Genomic DNA, 21,599 nt, shown 5'->3' with positions numbered 1-21,599 from the left:
ATAGTAGCTATCCTGGCTGTCTTTTTGTCTCATCTGGGTTTTCAAGGGAAACAGAAAAGCAGCCTAGGAACGGGGTGCATTGTTTTGTGTGATGAAACTCACAGCAAAATCCTCATAAACCTGAGACTGTCTGTACATTTCATCTCATTGTGCAGCCAGATATACAGGATGAGTGCCCCTTACAGGTGTTTTGAGCAGTGGTTTTGATGCAGAGCAAAAGACTAAAATGTTGTAACTGTGGGAGATGAGTAGATGCACAAATAAATAACACCTGGTTTTCATTACTGTATTGAATTATCAAACCTCACATCCTCAAAAAATCCCAGGAAAGAACAGAAGGGAATCAGGTGTTAATGACTTCCTTTATTGTGAAATGAAAGTGGGAAATAAAAAAAATAAAAAATTAAAAAAGAGGATTTTCATCATTCATCTTCAGAATTCACTAAAAACATAAAAACCAGTTCTGGGCTACACCCACTCTCTGTGTCATTTACTGCTACAACCCTTTTCTCCCAGTCTTAATTAAAGAATTGTCGTGAAAATATTTGTTGAGTTTCTGTCTCTAATAATGCTACCTCTCTGCACATGAGATTTATTCCACTGCTGAAGCAAACAGAAGAACTCTTAGGCAAAAGTTGCACAAGAAATTTGCAGGGGCATTTTGCATTGTAACCTTGTGAAAACACCATGACTTAACTGGAGTAAAATTAAACTGTGGCATACATGAAAGTCCTAAAGGAAGTTATATTTTATACTCCCACAAATAAAAAAAAAGCTGTTCAGAGAGGCTTGAATCAGATATTCACATGCAGAACAATTTACACAAATGTTAAATAATAAAGGCACCATTGTACCTCAAGAAAACAGGTAATAACTACTAATATTTATGGCAGCAACCCAACTGCAGGTAAGGTCTTTCCCATTTACTCTTTATGAAGGGGTTGGACCTTCCACCTCTGCCTGTGTTGTTCTCCAAGTTCCAAAAGATGGCAAATTGGAAGATGGAGTTTGTGCTTTGTACAGATCTCCCATTTCAACCTTCCAGCTGGCTTTGAAGCCACTTTGATACTGCCCCTTGGCAAGATTGATTCATTCTCAGACCAAAATAAAAAAAAGTCAAAGTCTTAAAATGTTTAAATCTAAAAATGTAGGTCTGTATCTTATTAACACCTTGAATCCAACACGTGAGTTTTTTATTTCCATTTATACCTGTTGCTTTTGCACAGGTATGTGAAAGTATTTGGCAATATCAGTTTCACACCACGTGAATTCATGTTCTGGAACAGCATATCAGGTCTTTTTTTAAGCTTTGTTATCTTAAAAAAAAAAAAAAAAAAACAAATTGCCATATTTTTATACGCTTTGTTCCTTCTGCTTTTAAGCTGTTATCAGGACAACTTGTCAGCAGTCTGCTCTGTGGACAGGTGAGGGAAGAAGTCTGCTGATGTGAAGACAGCACTTGCTCTAAAATAGAAATGATATATAAATAGTTGTACCCTGAGAAAGAGTGTGTGTTCAGTGGCTCACATGCACGTCACTGTATTAAAATGATTTAGGAAAAATTATAGTATATTATGCCTTTAAGCTTCTGAAATGTTCCCAAGCACTAAAATCTCAAATAAGGGAAATTAGCATTTTTAATTTTGCCATATACATGTATATAATTACATGTCTACCCCTTGGCATACATACCCAATCAGCTTTTAAAGCTATAATTTCCCCTGAGAGGTATTGTACTTAGAAACTGCAGAAATAAAGGATGGTCAGCACATCACGAGTAGGAGAGCTGCAGAAAAAAACCACCAGGTTTACCCAGAAACATCTTGCACACAGAAGGAAAGGCAACCTTTTCCACATCTTTAAAATAAAAAAGTGACTATGTGGAGACAGAAAAAGGAATATGGACTGCTAGAAGTGGACCCACTGCTTTATTGGCCAGTTTGGGCTGAGCCATGGTGTGGTTTGTGGGCCAAACTGAAATGTGACAAATTAAATAAATGCAAATTAAATAAATTAATCCAGAAAGGATGATGAGACCAATAAATTGATGCACAGGGCATGACTGAAAGCATTTAGACTCCAGCTGTTAAACCATGGAGGGAAGGTAGATCCCATCACTGCAAGCCCCTCATGGCAAATCAGAGATCAAATCTCAGAATGCACTGAGGGATGTTGGCCTTAGGGGAAGGAAAAAAGCCATTTGGAGACATTCTTGGGGCAGTTCTTAAGGGGAGTTGCTGAACAGTTCCTTCCACTGGAGTCATCAGCAGACCTAAGGAAAGCTGAGTCTGCCCCAGACAAAGAGCCAGCTGCCTTCCCTGCTTCCCTGAGTTTCCATAATGATCCTGGGTAGAAAGCCAAGAGGATCAGAGTCTACTTCCTTGTGATAAATTCCTTAAACTAGCATACGCTCAAAATCATGCTGGATTGCCATATTGTGAAAAGGAAAAAATTATTCTGTAATTTTACAAGAAATCAGATCGTTCTTTTACTATACATGTGTCAGTATTTCTCTGTCATGGGCTTTCTTCCCATGCAGTTTACTTTTTAAAAGCACAGAAAAAAATGATGAAATATGTAATGATAATACAGAAACTGTCAAAGGCTGACATCAAAGGAAGGCACGTTTACACATGGAAAGCAAAGCAAAAATAAAAACCACAGAGCCTGTCTGCATTTGTCCTTTAAGTTAGACAAGACAGGGATGTACTGTGGTAATCCCCTTTCACACCAACCTATTGCAAGTCATTTTTTAGATAGTTTGGTTATAAATACATATTTTGTTGTGTGGAAAGAGGCTGGGAAGTCCTAAACCATGTTGCATTTATGGCTGAGGAGGAAGGAAGACCTTTACCCTGTCCCCTAAACTGCTCCTGCACGTCAGAGCCTGTGCTCTGGGAATGGTTAATGAGGAGCACGTGAGTGATGGACAGGATCCAGGGGAAGCCAACCAGGCAAAGCTGCTGCAACCACCCATCAGCAGAAAAAAACATAGACACCATCAGTTATTGGAGGTTTCTTACTGGGAGGCACCAAAACACTCATTTGCCATGCAGACAATTCTCTCTAGAGTAATTTTCTGCCTTCCAGGGGGCTGGATGATTCCTACAATTCCTAAAATTCCAGCAATGTGGCAATTTAGAACAGGCTGTGTGTCCCTTTGAGTAAAGTTTTAAAAGGATGTGGAGCACTGGGGGTGTTGTCCTCTATTCTTCCAGTCAGAGTCAGGGGTTTAGGAAGGAACAGGTGAAAGTATGGCCAGTGCCACACTCCAGGTTTTGCCTGCTACAATGGTGGATAAACCTTTGGGAAGCCTTTGGGGGTGATGGGATTCACCTGAGAAGCATTGCTGGGCCTGTTCCAGCATGGAAGAATTAATTAGGGATGTCAGTGTTGGGGGCAGCATTTGCTAGAGTGGCTGTGGTCTGGTGTAACACACAATATTGAGGGATTTAGTTCTGGAGTAGAGTCAGGATCCTGGATTTTAGGGGAACAAACTTGTTGACTTCTAAGTAACTAGTGGATGGGATTCCTTGGGAATCCCCTGCCCTTGGTGAAAAAGGAGGAAAAACAAACCAGCTGTTTTTAAGGGCATTTTTAAAAACTGCAGGAGGTCTCAATTCCAACATGTAAAAATTGGGCATCAGAGGCAGAGACCAGCATGGCTCAGGAAGGACTTTTTGGGTCAAATTAAAGTGTCAGAAGGAAATATCCAATTAATGGGACCAGGGATGTCTGTACTGGGTAGAATACAGGGACACTGCCTGGAGGTGGAGAGATGGGGTTAGGAAAGGTAAAGCACAGCTGGAGCAAAATTTGGCAAGGAATTTTAACACCAATGAGAGGTTTTACAGAGTACACTGGCCAGAAAATAGGTGTGAAAGAGAAGGTGCCCCCCTTGGTGCCCTGTCAATAAGACAGGAAAGCTGGTGACAGCCAACGTGGGGAACATCAAAGTGCTCAACAAATCTTTTTCCTTCAGTTTTCAACAGTTATCCATCTTCCCACATTGCTCAAGTCCCTGAAAACCAAGACAGGGGCTGGAGGAGTGAGGTTGATCCCATCACAGGAGAAAGTCAGGCTTGAGATGGACACCAACATGCACAAACCTGTGGCTCCTGACAAGGTGCATCCTGGACTCCAGAGGGAATGATGCAGTGTCCCAGCCACTCTCCATGACATCTGACAAGTCGTGACAGACAGTGATGTGCTTGGTGGCTGGGGAAAGGGAAATGATGCCCCCATTGTTATAAACAGTGGATAGGAGATCTCTGGGAACCACAAACCCAAATTTACACATTTTTTAAGTACCTCCAGAAGTGGTGGCTCAGCCACATCCCTGGACAGCCTGTTCCATGCCAAGGACTCACACCAAAATATCTTTTTCCCCTTTGAGAAAGGCGTACCAGATGTTGATTTGTTCCTGTCCCTCTTCTGGGGAGCATGAAGCCTTTAGACACCTACATAACTCAGGACTCTTCAAAAGTGATTAGAAAATGGACCAGAATTGTTTCATTTTCCTAAAGAAACCTGTAGCCCAGGATACTTGCCTCCATTCCAAAATACCTTCTTCAAACCACAGTCATAGATGTAGAAGTTGTCACTGGCCTGTCTACCCCTGCAATTGCCACATCAGGAGAATCCTTGACTGCCTTTAAGGGTGCCTTCCCATCACCTTTGGATTGCCTTGCTGAATCTACTTGGTGATAAGATTTTTTAAATTAAATATATTTTGTATGTTTATTTTCCAGGTCTTTTTCTTGCCCTGTTTATTACTGCAGTGAAAGAGTACAAAGGCTGAAATCATTGCCTTCAAGAAGCACTGGCAAAATCACAGTATTTTTTGAGCAGCCTACATGAATGTCTGTAATTAATCACAATTTTTGATGGATCCCATAGTTCTGAGCATTCTGCAATTATGTGTTTAACAAAAAGAATGATGCTTACAATTTGTATACAGTGACTAATGTGAGACATTTCCCAGATATTTCATTTTACAGCTGATGTAGCTGATTTGAAAAGAAATATTCTTATTCTTCCCCTTTCCACATTTAAAAAAGCTAAAAAGAGATTTGAGTAGGTTTTCTGCTTTGTGAATACTTTCATAGCTATGTGATTCCAAAGAAAATATTAGTATTTCCATTTTGTGAAGTATAGAGCATAGAAAATAAAAAAGGAAAATAAAATAAGCTCCAACTTTCTTTTATATTTTTCTCCTTTGGATAACTCTTCCAGAGGGGGGAAAACAATTAACTGTAGGAAATACAATTTTTTTTTTTCCTGCATAGTTGTAAGGGTGTAATTAAGATGTAAAATAAGCAATCATCTATTACTAACACCTAAAAATATTATTTTTGTCCACAAACTGCAAAGTGTCTTTTTCATCATGGAAAGTAAAAGGATCCTGTAATGGAAAGCAGATAATTCCCTAAGTGTCCTGCAATCACAGAACATTTGAATTTTCCATAATACTTGGGGTAGAACTTCCTGTTCTACCCCAAGTGGACTCCTCTTCCCAATTTCACAGTGGGAAGAAGAGCCCACAATGGAGCAGGGTTGACCTCAGGATTTGTGACCTCATGGGAGAGGCCCATGCTGGAGCAGCCAGATGTTCTGGAAGGGCTGGCACCACAGAAAGGGACCCACACAGGGGCAGGATGTGCCTGAAGGACTGATCCTGTGGAGGAACCACTCACAGCAGCCTTTTCCTGAAGGATTGACCCTGTGGAAGTGATCCATGATGGAGAAATTCCTGAAGGACTGACCCTGTAGGAGGGACCCACACAAGGAACCCACAGAAGGTTCCTGAAGGACTGACCCCATGGAAGTGATCCATGATGGAGGAATCCATTCCTGAAGGACTGACCCCATGGAAGTGATCCATGATGGAGGAATCCATTCCTGAAGGACTGACCCCATGGCAGGGATCTGTGCTGGAGAAATCCATTCCTGAAGGGCTGATCCTGTAGGAGGAACCCACATGAGGAAAATTCCTGAAGGACTGATCCAGTGGAAGTGATCCATGATGGACAATTCCATTCCTTGAGGACTGACCCTGTAGAAGGGACCCACGTGAGGAACCCACAGAAGGTTCCTGAAGGACTGATGTCATGGAAGTGATCCATGCTGGAGAAATCCTTTCCTGAAGGACTGACCCTGTCAGAGGAACCCACAAGTGAGCAGAAGTTTCCTGAAGGATTGACCATGTTGAAATTATCCACGCTGGAGAAATCCATTCCTGAGGAACTGACCCCCCAAAGATGGACCCACGTGTGGAACCCACGGAATGTTCCTGAAGGACTGACCCCATGGAAGTGATCCATGATGGAGAAATCCATTCCTGAAGGACTGACCCTATAAGAGGGACCCACATGTGAGCAGAAGGTTCCTGGAGGACTGATCACATGGAAGTGACCCATGCTGGAGAAATCAGCTCCTGGAGGATCATTGCTGCTGCTTTTAATGAAGGGATGGGACTGTTTTCAAGCTAAGAACAATTTATTGCTCAGATGAACAACAGCCTCAGAGGCTGTGAGATCGTAAAGGAACAAGCATTTGGCCATAGCTCAAGAGTAGTCACAAGTTTCTTCGTTGCAAGGCAAATAGAACTTTCTAACCCAACAGACAGCTGCCACGGGGTGTATTTTGCTTTTCTAACCTTTCTGACCTTTACTTCCTTCTGCAGCACCGAGGGTACTTTTGTCCAATGGCTTCTGTCTCACATGTACACATGTGCCTCTGTTTTACTTCTAAACTCTCAGCTTATTCTATACAACCAGACCCCTGCATTGCAAACCCTGCACCATCCTCAACGCAGTTTCTCACTGACTTGAGGCATATTCTTACAACCACAGAAATAGAAATAACTTTATGGGTTTTTTGCTGTGTATTGTATTTTTTGTTTTCTGTGTATTATATTTTTACACCATTTTAGATCATTATACATATGTGGTGTTTGTGAGGTCTCCAGGATGAGGTGAGAGATGAAGAATCTGACTCCATGACTTCAAAAGGCTGATTTTTTATGATATGGTATATATATTATATTGCATTACATTACATTATATTATATTTATTATATTATATTTATTATATTATAGTATATTATATTTATTATATTATATTACATTTATTATATTATATTATAATATATTTATTATATTATATATTATATTATATTACATTATATCATATTATATATAATATAATATATATTATATATATTATATCATATTATATCATATTATATTAGATCATATTATTTTTATATATATATAATATTATATAATATTATATTATATAATATTATATAATATTATATAATATCATATAATATTATATTATATAATATTATATTATATCATATCATATCATATCATATCATATCATATTATATTATATTATATTATATCATATTATATTATATTATTATATTATATCATATTAATGCTATACTAAAACTATACTAAAGAAAGAGAAAGTATACATCAGAAGGCTTCACAAGAATGATCATGAAAGCTCATGACTGACTCCCCAGAGTCTGACACTGCAGAAGGTGATTGGCAATTAAGTAAAAAAAATTCACATGGAACCAATCAAACATGCACCTGTTGGTAAACAATCTCCAACCACATTCCAAAGCAGCAAAACAGGGAGAAGCAAATGAGATAATATTGGTTTTTCTCTGAGGCTTCTCTTCTTCCCAGGAGAAAAAATCCTGGCAAAGGGATTTCTCAGAAAATATGACAGTGACATACATACGTGCATTTACATCATTTTTTTGTTTTTCTGTTTTCTGTGTAATTTATTTTTACATCAATCCAAGCTTCTCCCAAGGCTGCAGATCCAACCCTTCCGCGTCTCTGGAAGTTTCTGTTTTTCTGATGCCCACGCTGAAGGACATGGCTCCAGCCATGCTGGAGCAAGCTTTTCCTGGAAAACTGCAGCTCCTGGACAAGGTTCCCATTGGAGAAGTTCAGAGAGGACTGCTGCCCATGGGAGGGACCCCAGAGTGGGGCAGGGGCTGGCAGTGAGGAGTCCAACCCCTGAGGAGGAAGGAGCAGCAGGGACACCATGGCATGGAGTGCCCCCATTCCCTGAAACCCCGCAGGGCAGGGAGGGAGGATTCAGGAGTGGGAAGAAGGGAGTGGTGGGGAAAAGGTGTTTTAAGACTCAGGTTTTTTTTCTCATTGCTCAGATCTGATTGTTAATGAATTAAACTGTTTTCCCCAAGTCCAGTCTGCTCTGCCCATGACAGCAACAGCTGAGGGATCTCTGCCAGCCCTTATCTTGACCCTTTTGTTGTATTTTCTCTCCCCAGCTGAGGAATGAGAGACACCAGGCGTCCACATGTGTCCAAATAATTACACTTTTCCTTTGCCCACTTCTCTTTCATGACCCAAAGCTTTCCTTATTCAGTGCAAATGAATGAAGTGAAACAGGATGACTGAAATTCAAGGATATAATGAAATTAATGAAATTCAAGTGAATATAGTAATTGAATGTTGGATATATTGTCTTATATTTCACTTACATGCTTTCCAGTGGTGATTAAGTAGCAATTTATGTAGGTGATTAACACCTTTTCTATTTCTACTAAAAAAACTACAGTTTTTCTGTCATCCAGACCTCTCATCCTGTAAATGAATCATCAGACTAAGACCTTATTCCAATGTGTAACTTTATTTCCTTGATTTTTCACAAGAACAAATAGGTCACAAAGACATTTTGGAGTGGCTCATGGCTGTAGTTGCTTGGCACTTTTAAAGCTAAAACTTAAATGGACTAGAGAAAACTTTCTACCACACCATTAAGTGTAATTTAACGTCAGAAGGGACTGGATTTTCTTCTGAAGTGGGTATGTTCAAGCAATTCTAGGTCCATGATTGACCAGCAGTTCAGTGGAAATTCCAGTAAAGGACTTGACCCTGAGATTTGTTGAACTGCTGAAAAAATGGTTTTTATTCTTTCCAAATCAGAAATACTGAATTCAAGAGTCTTTAGCCTGAGACATTGCTTTGACATCCCTCACTTGTCTTTACAGAAATTACAGTTTCAGTTCCCTGTATAAATCTGGTGGCATTTCTCCAGATGAGTGAAAATGGCTTTTTTTTTTTTTTTTCCAAAAAGAACTTCTAAATTGTGAAAAGAACTTTTTTCTTCAGCTAGAAAAGATAGTGGTAAAATGATTGAAATGGATAGTAAAAATAATAGAGTAGAAAGGAATTTTTTCTTCACTTTGCTTTCTCCTCTTAAACTTCTGTTATTCCTGTCAATATTTACATGTGTTCACTACATAAATGTTTATAAGTTGTGTTGATATTGCTTTCACCTCATAGATCCATCCAAATACTTAATAAATTGACTCATAAAGTGTTGTAGATCAATTGTACCATCAGCACAGACTCAAATACGTGACACAACATTACTAAACCTGTACCTTGAAAACACAAATTATTGTATTTCAATATGCTTGCTCATAAAGTAATGGGGGCAATTGACCTTCTTCGGGGTCCCAGAACTGATTATCAGTATTTCATTATCCTGAATTATCTCCTCAGAGCTTTTGTCAGTACTACAGACTGCTGACTTTTTTTTTTTTTCCCTAAGGCAATAAGTCAGTTTCCACTTGGTTTATGAACTCTGGCAAATGGAAATTAGAGGACCTGTGTTTATTTAAATGTCTGGCCACTGGTCTTTCCCTAGATGACTTTGCCACAGTTGTCTCAGTGCAATTCCCAACATGAAATCTCCATGCTTTCCTGCTGTCTGCTGTGGTGTCAAATACCCTCGATGCAAGGCTGGTTGAAAGACTTTCCTTAAGTGCAGAATATTCAAATCTAGATAAGTACAGAGAAGTCACTGTTCCCTAAGGATCACAGATCCTGATAAAACAGCTTGTTGTAAGATAAGTCCAGCTCATAATTTCCTCCCATGAATCAAAGTAAATTCTTCCTTTTTCTTTGGAAAATAAAAAATGGATTTTGTGTTCAAGAATACTCCATGTTGGTAGGAGAAATAAAATGCCTTAAATATTTGCATGTAGCAGTTACTTTATAGTTATGGAAACGTGTTTCCTGGGAAGAGAGAATATGTGCTGTCTTTTAAATTAGTTTCTTTACTAAAGCTCTTTTTTCTCCTTTTGTCTCATTTTTTTTTTATTTTTAGAAGCTATTATGTCTGTGAACTGTGTGATCTTGTGAACCCAGCAAGTCAGGCCACTAAAATACCACTCTTATTAGCTAAAGTATTGCAAGTGTTGCACTTTTTTATCCCTTTGTTTGGCTTTATTTCATTGTTCATCAGCCAAAAACAAAACAAAAAAAAAAAAATATGACTTTGATTTATATATTGCATATCGCAAACCTTATTCCCATTCCAGGCATAATAGCTATAGAAAAGTATTTGAGACTTTAAAACCCCAAAAGTTTTAAATATTTAGGTGGCAACCTCAAGACAATGCCTTTACTAACAAAAGAGACTTAGAGCTAGAAGTATTCAAAGTCTAGAAATAAACAGGATGTCTTTGGAGTAAAACTGTTTTAGTGAGGAAGGCATTAGGTCAAACATCTGTTTACACATTTTCTAGGCATCCACTTTATGAATCTATAGTGACTGTCATATAATATATACGATCATATACATCATGTATCATCATATAATCATTATCATATTCATAGGGTTTTTTTAGGTTTTGGTGGGGTTTTTTTTTTTGCAAGTAGTAAAATTAAGTTCTGGTAGATTATCGCAAAGTTTGGTTTGGTTTGTTTTAGGGCTTTTTAGTTGTTTGTTTGGGGGGTTTTGTGTGGTTTTTTATTTGCTTTTGTGAAGATCAGAGGCTCATCTTGATTTACAATCCATGCTAAGAGTCAGTAAAACTTTTCTATCTCTATTTCTATCTCCATTTGTATCTTCCTCCAGAGGAAGGGCAAGGGGCAATGGGGAGAAGAGATGCAGAGGAACTTCCATTTGGATGTGAAGAAAAACAGCTTTACTGTGAATGTGACAGAAAACTGAAGCAGACTGGCCAGGGAGGCTGTGGTTTCTTCCTTCTCTGGAAATATTCAACACCTGCCATGGACATTCAAAACCATCCAGCACATCCTGCTCCAGGTGAACCTCCTTGATCTGGGAGGTTGGACAAGGTGATCTGCAGAGGTCCCTTCCCACCCCAGATATTCTGGGATTCTGTGATTCAGATAACAAACCACGTTTAAATAAAACCCACAAACCAAGAACAACAGAATGAAGAAAAAAGTGAATGCTTCATGTTGAAATATTAAAAATTAAAATCAAATTAAATTGCCATGAATAATATTGATATTGTATTTGAATCACAATCCTTCTTTAATCACTTGGATTTCATGGCAGACAGACTTATCATGAAATTTTTATGTTCAAATTGCAATTTTTGTTGTTTGTTTGTTTTGTTTTGTTAGGGTTGTTGTTGCTTAAGCTGATTTCAAGCATATCTCAAAATATTGAGATATTTTAAGTAGACTGGAGTTAGTCCAAAGAGCAGTGTAAGAGCAGTAAGCCCATCCTGCTATTTAATAGGAAGGCACCATTCCTCTTGTGCATGTTTGAAAGAAGGAGCAGAATACTGTGCTTTCTTGCTCAGGATTCACCAGTGTCATACAGAGAAAGCTGGAAATCTTTGCCTTGTGCCCTTTTTACAGATTTTTACTGACCTGTAGTAAAAAAGAAGTGATGTCTGTTGCTGAGTTTGCATTTATGGCCTGACCCACCAAACAATTTTTTTTTGCCATTGTCTTTCACTTACTTTGAGTCACGTTCCTATCCTGTGCATAGGCCTCCCACACTCATCAACCTCAAAACTCTTTTCTTTTAGCATTCAAATGTTGTATACACATATGTCAGAAAGGAATCTGACACTTAAAATGAGTGGATTAGAAGAATTCTGCAAATAAGGAGACAACAAATGAATAATCTGTTCTTTTTTGTGATATTATTTTAACTCTAAGAAAAAGAGGACATTGAAATAGAAAAGTCTAATTATCCACATGATGTCTGTGTTAAAGACCAAATACTGATCTGAAAATTATTTTCTTAGGAAGTAGCAAATCTAGAATCAATGTTTTAATTTCTTCCCAGGTTGAAATATTTGCCTAGGCAACTGCGACGTAAATTTCTTTCCCTTTCAGAGATGCTTATAAAATTTTATACTGCTCCTTATCTTGTAGATAACGACATGAAAATTTTCTATATACATTAAAATACAAATATACTGCACAAGACAACAAAGACTGGAAAGCATTAGAGGTGTTATTTGCTCAGCCTGGATCAGGGGGGATAGGAAGCTGAGAGTGTTTTATATTTCATTTTTATCTGCCATGGTTTAAAGTGCTTTGTGAAATAACATTTATAATTTCTACCCATAAAGAGATACATTGTGTAGAATGATGCCTTCAGAAGAAATGAAAGGCAGTTTCCAATTAAGACTAAGTGCCACCAAAGAACTCCCCAGAGATCTCCCCAGAAATGTTCTCTTTGTCTTATTGACACACTGCAGATGTTCTGCCCCAGCTGAAGAATGGGTGGAAAATGCAGAAAGTGTCAAATAGTGTTGCTATACTTTGTTGTTATTATTATTATTATTATTATTATTATTATTATTATTATTATTATTATTATTGTTAATATTATTACAGCTAAGGGCCAACATTGCCCTCCTAGTACCTGAATTTCCAAAGGAGAAATAATAAATATTTCAAGAGTCTTCTTCTGAGAAAGAAGAGAATACAGAGAGAAAACAAAATTTATCATAAGCAGAGTGGTTTTGTCCCAAGAGGACTTTTACATGTTAAAAGTGGCTGGTATTGCTTTTGAAGTGGATAAATGCAGCACTGTATTTCAAACTTCATGGGTCATATTATCTCAAAATCCTGGAAAAGGGCAAAAATTCGAAATGAAAGGTCACCACAAACCTCTGGGGATAGAATATTTACATTAATGAAATGGGTATTATGCCTGTTCTGCAGTGGACACCAAATTATTTTTGCAATATCTCCCAAAACAATTCCCTTTCAAAAGGACTGCAGGTGCTTCATCCTCACTCTGAAAACAGCTGCTGTCTACACTAAGCTACTCAAAATACTGTATTTTCTCATCAGAAACTCAAAGTGATCATAAATTGGCTTCAAATTTGCCTCCTTCACTTGAGATCCTTGGTGATACATCATTTACAACAAACCCCTTGGCTTGAGAAGTGCAAACTCTCATCTAGATAAACCACTCTGACAAACAAACAAGATTATATCTGTTGGTATTTGCTTAGTTATTCAAGCCCAGGCTTTGGCCAGTAATTTTATGGGGGAAAAAAAAAATATTTAGCCATTCATGCCTCCACCACATGGCAATGATACATTTCAGCTATTCCAGACTGTCATTGGTTTGGTCCAACTGGCTTTGGACTGTTCTCTCAGAACCAAAACACTTTTTATGGTGCCTGTAAAGACAATTCTTTTATTGCAGATCAGAATTTGGTTGAAGAGGTTCTACTTGCCTTATATGCTTTCTTTTCCACTGTAATTTTTCACTTTTTTAATTAAGATTCTGCGGTAACCTGTCAAGACCTGCTGCTAAATTATTATTTTCTCCAAAGTCAGACTATAAATGGTGTCCCAGTCTCTCCGGGACTCTGATCCCAGCAATGCCATAATTATGATGTGCCCAGGTTTGGCTTTGGCCAGCAGAGAGGTTGTTGATTTTTTGGCCACAGCCTAGAAAAGCTCTTTGAGGGTAATTCCCCTCAGCCCATGCCAGGCAGGGTAGCTCTGAGCTGGAAAAGCAGAGCCCAGACAGAGCCAAAACCATTACTGGCTGTCAGAGCTCACCAAAACAAACCCAGGAATTTCTGCTCCAAGGAAATGACAGTAGGAATTCTGCTGGGTTTGATGGCAGTTGAGCATTCCCAGACACCTGACTGTCCAGATGGAGATGTTGGAACATGGATAATCCTGATAAATTAACTGTAGGGGAAGCGGAGATGAGAGGTGGATGAACACCTCCAGCTGTCCTTAATAAAATTTTAAGGGAAACAAAACCTAAAATTTCAGAATTCACATCAAAATTTTAAAGAAAGCAGCAGAGAACATGAGTGTACCTAACTTTCATTAATATCACAAATGAAAGGAGTGGTGGATACAGCATTTTCAGGGAAACATTAAACCCATCCTAATGAAGCAAATTCAGAAATTTTAATTTATTTTTGCCTCAGCACACAAGGCTGAAATTAAATGACACTTTATCTAATAGTGGATACACAATGTCACATTAACAGACAGCTCACTTTTTCTTCTTTTGTTCTAACTTTCTTTCATATTTTCTTACTTTGAGTTTCATCTGTTCTGTGAACTCTTAAGAACCCATGCATTAACCCAAAATCTTTCTACAAAATTTGAGAAAAAGAGAAGCCAAGTGGCACTTTGAAAAGAAAGACCACATCCAGATGAAAACTTTTCTCTGATTAGAAATTACATATTCGAGAGTATTGACTAGTTATGGATTATTACATCAGGTAAATATAAACACAAATATAAATATAAATATATAAAATACATATATGTATATCAAAATATGACTTGCCATTATTTCTATCTATGTTTTATTTTCAACATGAAAAGAAATTTAATAAATAAATAAATAAATAAAACCAAGAAAAATTACTTTCTAAAGGAGTTTCAAACACCTTTTAAAATTTATTCCATCTTGTCCACATTTTTTACTAACTCTACCCAGATTTTAACTAAACTAATACAGCAAAAATATTTTCCATAAATTTTGAGAAGAATTTCCTTGGTTCTACATAGAAAATTCTCAAGACCTACTTCTCTAAAAATATCCAGTCTCCTCTCCTGCAGCTCTAAGATATAAGTTGCACACGTTTTGGTCTGTGTTGGTCATGACAGAACAGACTGATGTGGGATGAGAAAAGTGGAAAAAACAGGAGCACTGTTGGGGGCTGATACCCAAACATAAACCATTTACAGCTCCCCACAAACACAGCTCCAAAGAAACAGAAATCCAGGGTCAGCTGATGGATTTTATGTTGGGAAACATCCAAAGTTCACCATTCCATAAGGAGTGAGTGGTGACTTCTTTTTGATTATTTTTTAAATTTCTTTTTTTCATAAATAAAGATCATCACAGCAATGAATGCAGTTGAATGACAGTGACTCATTTACAGAGGAGTATCTATATCTTAATTAGCATTTTTAATTAACAGAAAAAGCATAATTTTGTTTAGTCAGTCCATTCCCCTCTCCACAGGCACCTGACAGATGCCAGGACGAGGACAGGAAGATATTAGGTGGATTTTTCTTCCAGAAGTGAATATAGTCACTTTTCTAATCCATGTCTACTTCTTTCATCCACAATGTATCATTTCAAGGTGATGAATTTTGTACTACCTTAAACATCTCCTTTTTATGTTAATTTAAAAATGTCTATACCTGATTCCATTTGATAACAATTTTCTAATTAAATAACAAATTAAATTGCAGTTTTCTACCCCAAAAAAGTTATGGATTTATTAATTTCACTTAATGACTTTGTAGAATTAAATTTGTATTTCAGACTTAGTGTCTTTTACTCTGTAGTGGATCTTTAAAAGTTAGATTTACATCTTTGGAGTTTTTAAGCACTAGTCTATATCAGTTGTGTAGATGGGTTAATTTTTTCCTGTGACTTAGGATAAATTCTTCAAACCTAGGTTTAAATTAATTAATTTAAAAGCAATTTAAAGAGCAATTAATCCATAGTATGCTTTGCTGTTGCTGTTATAGTTTAACCCCAACGAGCAGCCAAGAACCATGCAGCCATTCTGTGTTTTTAGAATTCCCTAAAAGTTCTGTTCTTAGGGTTTATTGTTAGATTGAATGTAAGTAAAGTAATACAACTAAGTATTTCTCTGCTTACTCTGCTACCTACATATTACGCTTAAAACACCAGATAAAATAGAAATACCCAACACCCCAACCCATCCAATTCACCTTCAACTCAGAAAAGACAAAAGAAATTACAGTAGAGGCCATTTTGAGGGAATGATGAAAATTTGTGTTTTCCTTTCACCGTTTGAGGAACACTGTGCATGACCTTAAGAATTCTGGAATCATTTAGGTTGGAAAATCCCTCCCAGCCCATGGAGTCCCAGCTGTGCCCAGTCCCCCCCTTGTCCCCAGCCCAGAGCTCTCAGTGCCACCTCCAGGGGACACCTGCAGGGCTGGGCACTCCAAACCCCCCTGGGCAGTGCCAGGGCAGTTTCTGAGCCCCCTTTCCATGGGGAAATTCCTGCTGTGCCCACCCTGAGCCTGCCCTGTCCCAGCCTGAGCCGTTCCCTCTGCTCCTGTCCCTGTTCCCTGGGAGCAGAGCTCAACCCACACCTTGCTATAATCTCCATGCACTTGCAGAAAACAACATATCTATAAAATTACTTAGAAATTACTAGACACTTATAAAATACTTATAAAATTACTAGAAATATCTAGAAAATTACAAATGTAGGATATAATGAATCCACCACTAGAAGCTGCCCACTGAGATTCTGAGAACCCCACCATGATGAAGAGCACTGGCTCACTTGATCACATGAACCAGATTAACACAGATCTGGTCAGAACCTTGCTAGGTTGAAGGCCCAAGTGAAAGAAAAGGCTGGAAAGACTGAGGCCCCATGTTCACGAGTGAAATGTGCTGCACCATCATGCAATAACACATCTTCTTCTCATTCCCTCTTCCATACAAAGACAACAGACACATTTCGTGTAAACCAGCATGCAGCTTCTAATTTTTTAATATCTCTTACTTATTGCCCATACTGCTGCCTGCATTGCCAAGCTGTAAATTATTTGTTGCTGTAAATCATTATTATTTTTGCAAAAGCTTAAAACAGTGTACACTCTTCTTCGGTTTCATCCTCCATGATTCATGTAAGCATGTATAATAAATGTTTAGAATCTTCTTTCCTGAGGAAAAAGAACCACCAAAACACAAATCCATGTTCCTGGTGAAAACCACACCAACTCTGTGTACTCTGTTCCTGCCAGTTCCTTGTAACAATATTAGAATCACACTCTTGAGCTCAATCCTACCAAAGATGATAAGCTATGCACATAAAATCTCTGCAGTAAGTTTCTTTAATCAGATTTTAGATGATCATTCTTCATCTGAATTGAATGTGATTATTGTAAATGGCTCCCTTGCCTTTCTGGGCAAAGCAGAGAGTGTTTAAAATTTTGTTCAAACAGAGTGAAAACAACAGTGGATACAAAAGCTGCTGTAGAGAGGAGGCAGAACAGCTGTAGATGCTCAGTGAATATCACCAATAAAAATTATGATGGTGCTGTTTGACAAACCTGGAAACAAAGTATTATAAACTGGCAGTTGGGTTTTTTACAATAGGGAAAATCTTTATTCACCTTATGTTCATTTTTGGTTTATGTTTTGCTAGCCATTTGATATATTTTACTCTATTCCAGGTCCATTTTCAATGGATTTAGAGAAAGAAGTGTTGAGAACTGCATTTCATAATGTTTTTAGCAATGATTCGGAGTAAATGTATAGGGAAGAGGGACTGTAAGAAGTGCTGGTGGGTTATATTTTAATTTTATCCTGCTTTCAATGACAACTGGGCTACCCATGGAAGCAGATATTCCCTGTGCTCCTGCAGATTATTTAAGAGCAGGAGTGCTCTATATGGTAATGACATAGTAAAGGTAAACACTATCATCTTCAAAAGGAAAAAGAAACATTTAAGCATGTGTATACGTGCACATAATAGTAATTTATATTACATCTAAAAGACAAAATATCAGCCAAAAATCTCTTACCTTGAACATGAAGCAAATTCTTGCAAGAAAGTTAAAACTGCTTTATACAGAAGCAAGGAAATTCAGCTCACGCTGCAACAACTTTCTTTACTCTTCAAAAAATTCTGTTGAAAAACACTATCTTTTATCATCAGGCTACCCTGTATTTATTGCTGTTTATATTAATGTTGCTAGTATTGATATGTAATTAAAAGTGTCTTGCTTCAGTTTACGCTAAAAATGTAATGCTCGTTTTCTTTCTTAAAGGTTAATGTTCACACTTTTTCTTGACTGTTTTGCTTTAAAAGTTCACTTCAATAAAACCTGTGAAGTGTAGCCTGGCCTTTTTCTTGTTTGGGTTTTTTTTTTTTTTTTTCTTCTTTCTTTTTTTTTACTTTTTCTCTGGAGGAAAGGAAAATACTTTGCTCCTGTACTAAATGGAATTGAAAGTGGATGAATCAAATATATCAGTGAAGGTAATGTCAAGCAACATCCCTCTGTTGATTCAGAAAAATCTGAATTCAGTGAAATCTGTTTAAGTGACAGATATTTCACAGTGACCAACCCTCCTGACGAAGCACTTGACAAAGATCTTCTGTGGAGAGGGACCTGGGGGTGCTGCTGGGGACAGGGTGACCATGAGCTGGCAGAGGGTCCCGGGCCAGGAGGGCCAGGGGTGTTGGTGTTCAGGAACACACAATCATAGAAGGATTATATGCAAGTGCTTTTGTTGAAGAGCTCTGGGTGTCAGGGGTACAGACCCAAATCTGACCCGACATGGTTTAGAGCTGAACATGTTTTTTATTCTATTGTTATATCACTTACATATTAATTATTAAACTGACACTGTTCCATTGTATACATTGATTTCATCCAGCATGGGTTTCTCGTGATCCCTCCCAAACCCCTACCATGGTTTCTCATGATTCTTTAAACAATAATTATATCTAATCACATCTAACAATTACATCATTTATCCCATACTGACTGCACAGGGGCAGTTTCACATCATCTAACAAACACAAGGCCTAACATTTCTCAGGGCCCACCTTTAACACTTTCCCAGGGCCTACTAAACCTAACTTTCTTTTTAACTTCCTGAATTTTCTGTGATTTTAAAATCTTTTACTACTGAGGACCTTGGGGTGCCCCGAGAGTGGGAGCAGGTCAGGGAGGGGATGCTGCCCCTCTGCCCTGCCCAGCTGAGGCTCCTCTGCAGGGCTGGCTCCAGCCCCGGGCTCCTCAGCACAGCAGACACCAGGAGCTGCTGCAGAGGCTCCAGGGGAGGCGCAGAGAGGATTTGGGCTGGGCAAAGCCTGGGGGAGCTGGGCTGGGCAGGCTGCAGAAGGGAGCACTGCCAGGGGATCCATCCATCCATCCATCCATCCATCCATCCATCCATCCATCCATCCATCCATCCATCCATCCAAACATCCATCCATCCATCCATCCATCCATCCATCCATCCATCCATCCATCCATCATCCATCCATCCATCCATCCGTCCATCATCCATCCATCCATCCATCCATCCATCCATCCATCCATCCATCCGTCCATCATCCATCCATCATCCATCCATCCATCCATCCATCCATCCATCCATCCATCCATCCATCCATCCATCCACCCAAACATCCCCAGGGGCTGCCGGAGCACGGGCCGGGCTCTGCTCGCTGCTGCCAGTGCCAGCAGCAGCAGCAGTGGCCATCAAATCCAGGGCAGCAAGGTGCAGGGCAGCAGGAGGAAGAACTTGTGTCCGTGGAGGGGCAGAGCCCTGGAACAGCTGCCCAGGGAGGGCCTGGAGTGTCCCTGGCTGGAGCCATGCCAGCCCCAGCTGGACACCTTCCTGTGCCCCTGCCCAGGGCTCCCTGCCTGGCAGGGCTGGGCTGGGGCATGTTCAGAGCCCTACAAGCCCCAGTTGTTCTGGGATTCCTTGAGGCTGATCTGGGGCTTTTGCCTGTGCCTGAACCCAGGACATTCTTAAGCAAAGCTTTATTGGCTTTATAAAGTTTATCACCTTTCATTCGGGGCGAAATTGAATCTGGATTTGTGTCCTGAATATGACAATCCAGCTGCTCCAGGGCCTTAACCTGATGCTGTGTGAGAACTGCAGTTTCATCCTCTGGAGGGTTGCCCTTTTAATGTACTTTAATTATTACTTTATATGCTAATATTTTTTTGCCTAGAAATCAAATCTTCTTGAACATGGCTTTATATGTTCAGTAATATTTCTCAATATACCACAAGCACAAAAAACCCAAAGCCCTATACTGAAAATTAAATAAACTCTGCTTTTTCCAATGTGTTTGTTTCATTTTGTGCATGTACACATGACTCAGACAACTCTCTATGGCTTTAGAAAGGACAGGCTGCTTCAGCAGCACATCAGATCACTGATGTAGGAAGAATTGCTTTGCTAAATTACCTGCAGAACAAATACAGTCTTTCCAAGCCTAACTTGGCCTTTGGGTACACTTTAAACATTCAAATGTCACACAAGAATCCCAACTGAAATTTCATTTTTGGTAAAAGAAATCAGGAATAAATAAGCACAGCAGTGCAAGTGTGGATGTTTAGAAAAGCCAAATTTAAAATAATTTTGTGTTTCTTGTTGGTTTTCTCTTCCCTATTTATTTTCTCCATCAGCAAAATAAATCAAAATATTTTGCCTGATTGCATCAGGAACAATTATTTGGTTTTTTTTTTTTTTTACAGATTAAGTATTTTCAAAATATTTTTATATATTTTTACATGCATTATAGAAAAAAAAATTAAAATAACAAAAAGTAGGTACTGATGTTGCAAATCTTCCCATCATTATTAACCTGGTTTATATTCCTTTTCATTCTTGAAGAAATACAGAAGTTGACATACAGGTTACAAAATGGGAAACAGCAAAATGCTGAGGGATGGCATCTGCCCTGGGCAGTTTAAAAAAAAGATATTTTCAGGCCAGACAGCACCTGGGGAAAGTTAAAGACCTGGATAAAATACTGACAAATCCTGAGTGTTTTTCTTATATTCCTACCAAGAGAGTCCATCCAGGCAGCAACATGATCAAGACTGCACAAATTGGATCCTCTCATCTCAGGATGATGTATTTTCTATTCACCATATATCAAACATTGTCAAAAAAGGGCTCATGACAGCATTTGAGCACCTCTCAGCATTCAGCACATTAGCAGTGACAAAATGACAGCTTTTGTCTTTGTTCATTGAAAGCACTGCAGAAATTTTTTTTGGTGGAAGGGAGAGTAGAGGAGAGAGAAGCAGAGAACAAATAGATACAGATAAAGGGGTAATTTACGCTTCCCAGTCAAATATATCCAGGAAGCTAAAACCCCACCACCTTTTGTGATAAAAATTCTGCAATATCACAAGCATCCCTTTCTGTGCTCAGACAGGTTCAACTTTGACAAAGCCACCCTGTGATGACACTTTCTCTGCCTTAACTTTGAGCATAAAAGAAAATATGTGACAATCATTCTACTTTGAAGGCAGGCACAACGGAGAAGTTTCTAGGACTGCTGGAAATAAACCATCTTCTTCTTAAAGAATTTTTTTAATTTAAGGAAATCTTAACACTTAGTGTATAAGTGTGTATACACACACTCTTTATTATTTACTTTTTTATATTTATATATAAATGTACTTCAGGTACTCATAAATATCACAGTTTTTTATCTAATTATTGAGGGGTGTTAGTTTTATTTCTGCCAGTCCAGGTAGTTTCACCCCCGTCTCTTAATCTCCACCTAAAACCATATT

This window comes from Haemorhous mexicanus, chromosome Z, assembly GCF_027477595.1.
Source record: "Haemorhous mexicanus isolate bHaeMex1 chromosome Z, bHaeMex1.pri, whole genome shotgun sequence".
In the NCBI taxonomy this organism is placed as follows: domain Eukaryota; kingdom Metazoa; phylum Chordata; class Aves; order Passeriformes; family Fringillidae; genus Haemorhous; species Haemorhous mexicanus.
The sequence above is the reverse complement of the archived record's forward strand: the minus strand, read 5'-3'. Positions refer to the sequence as shown.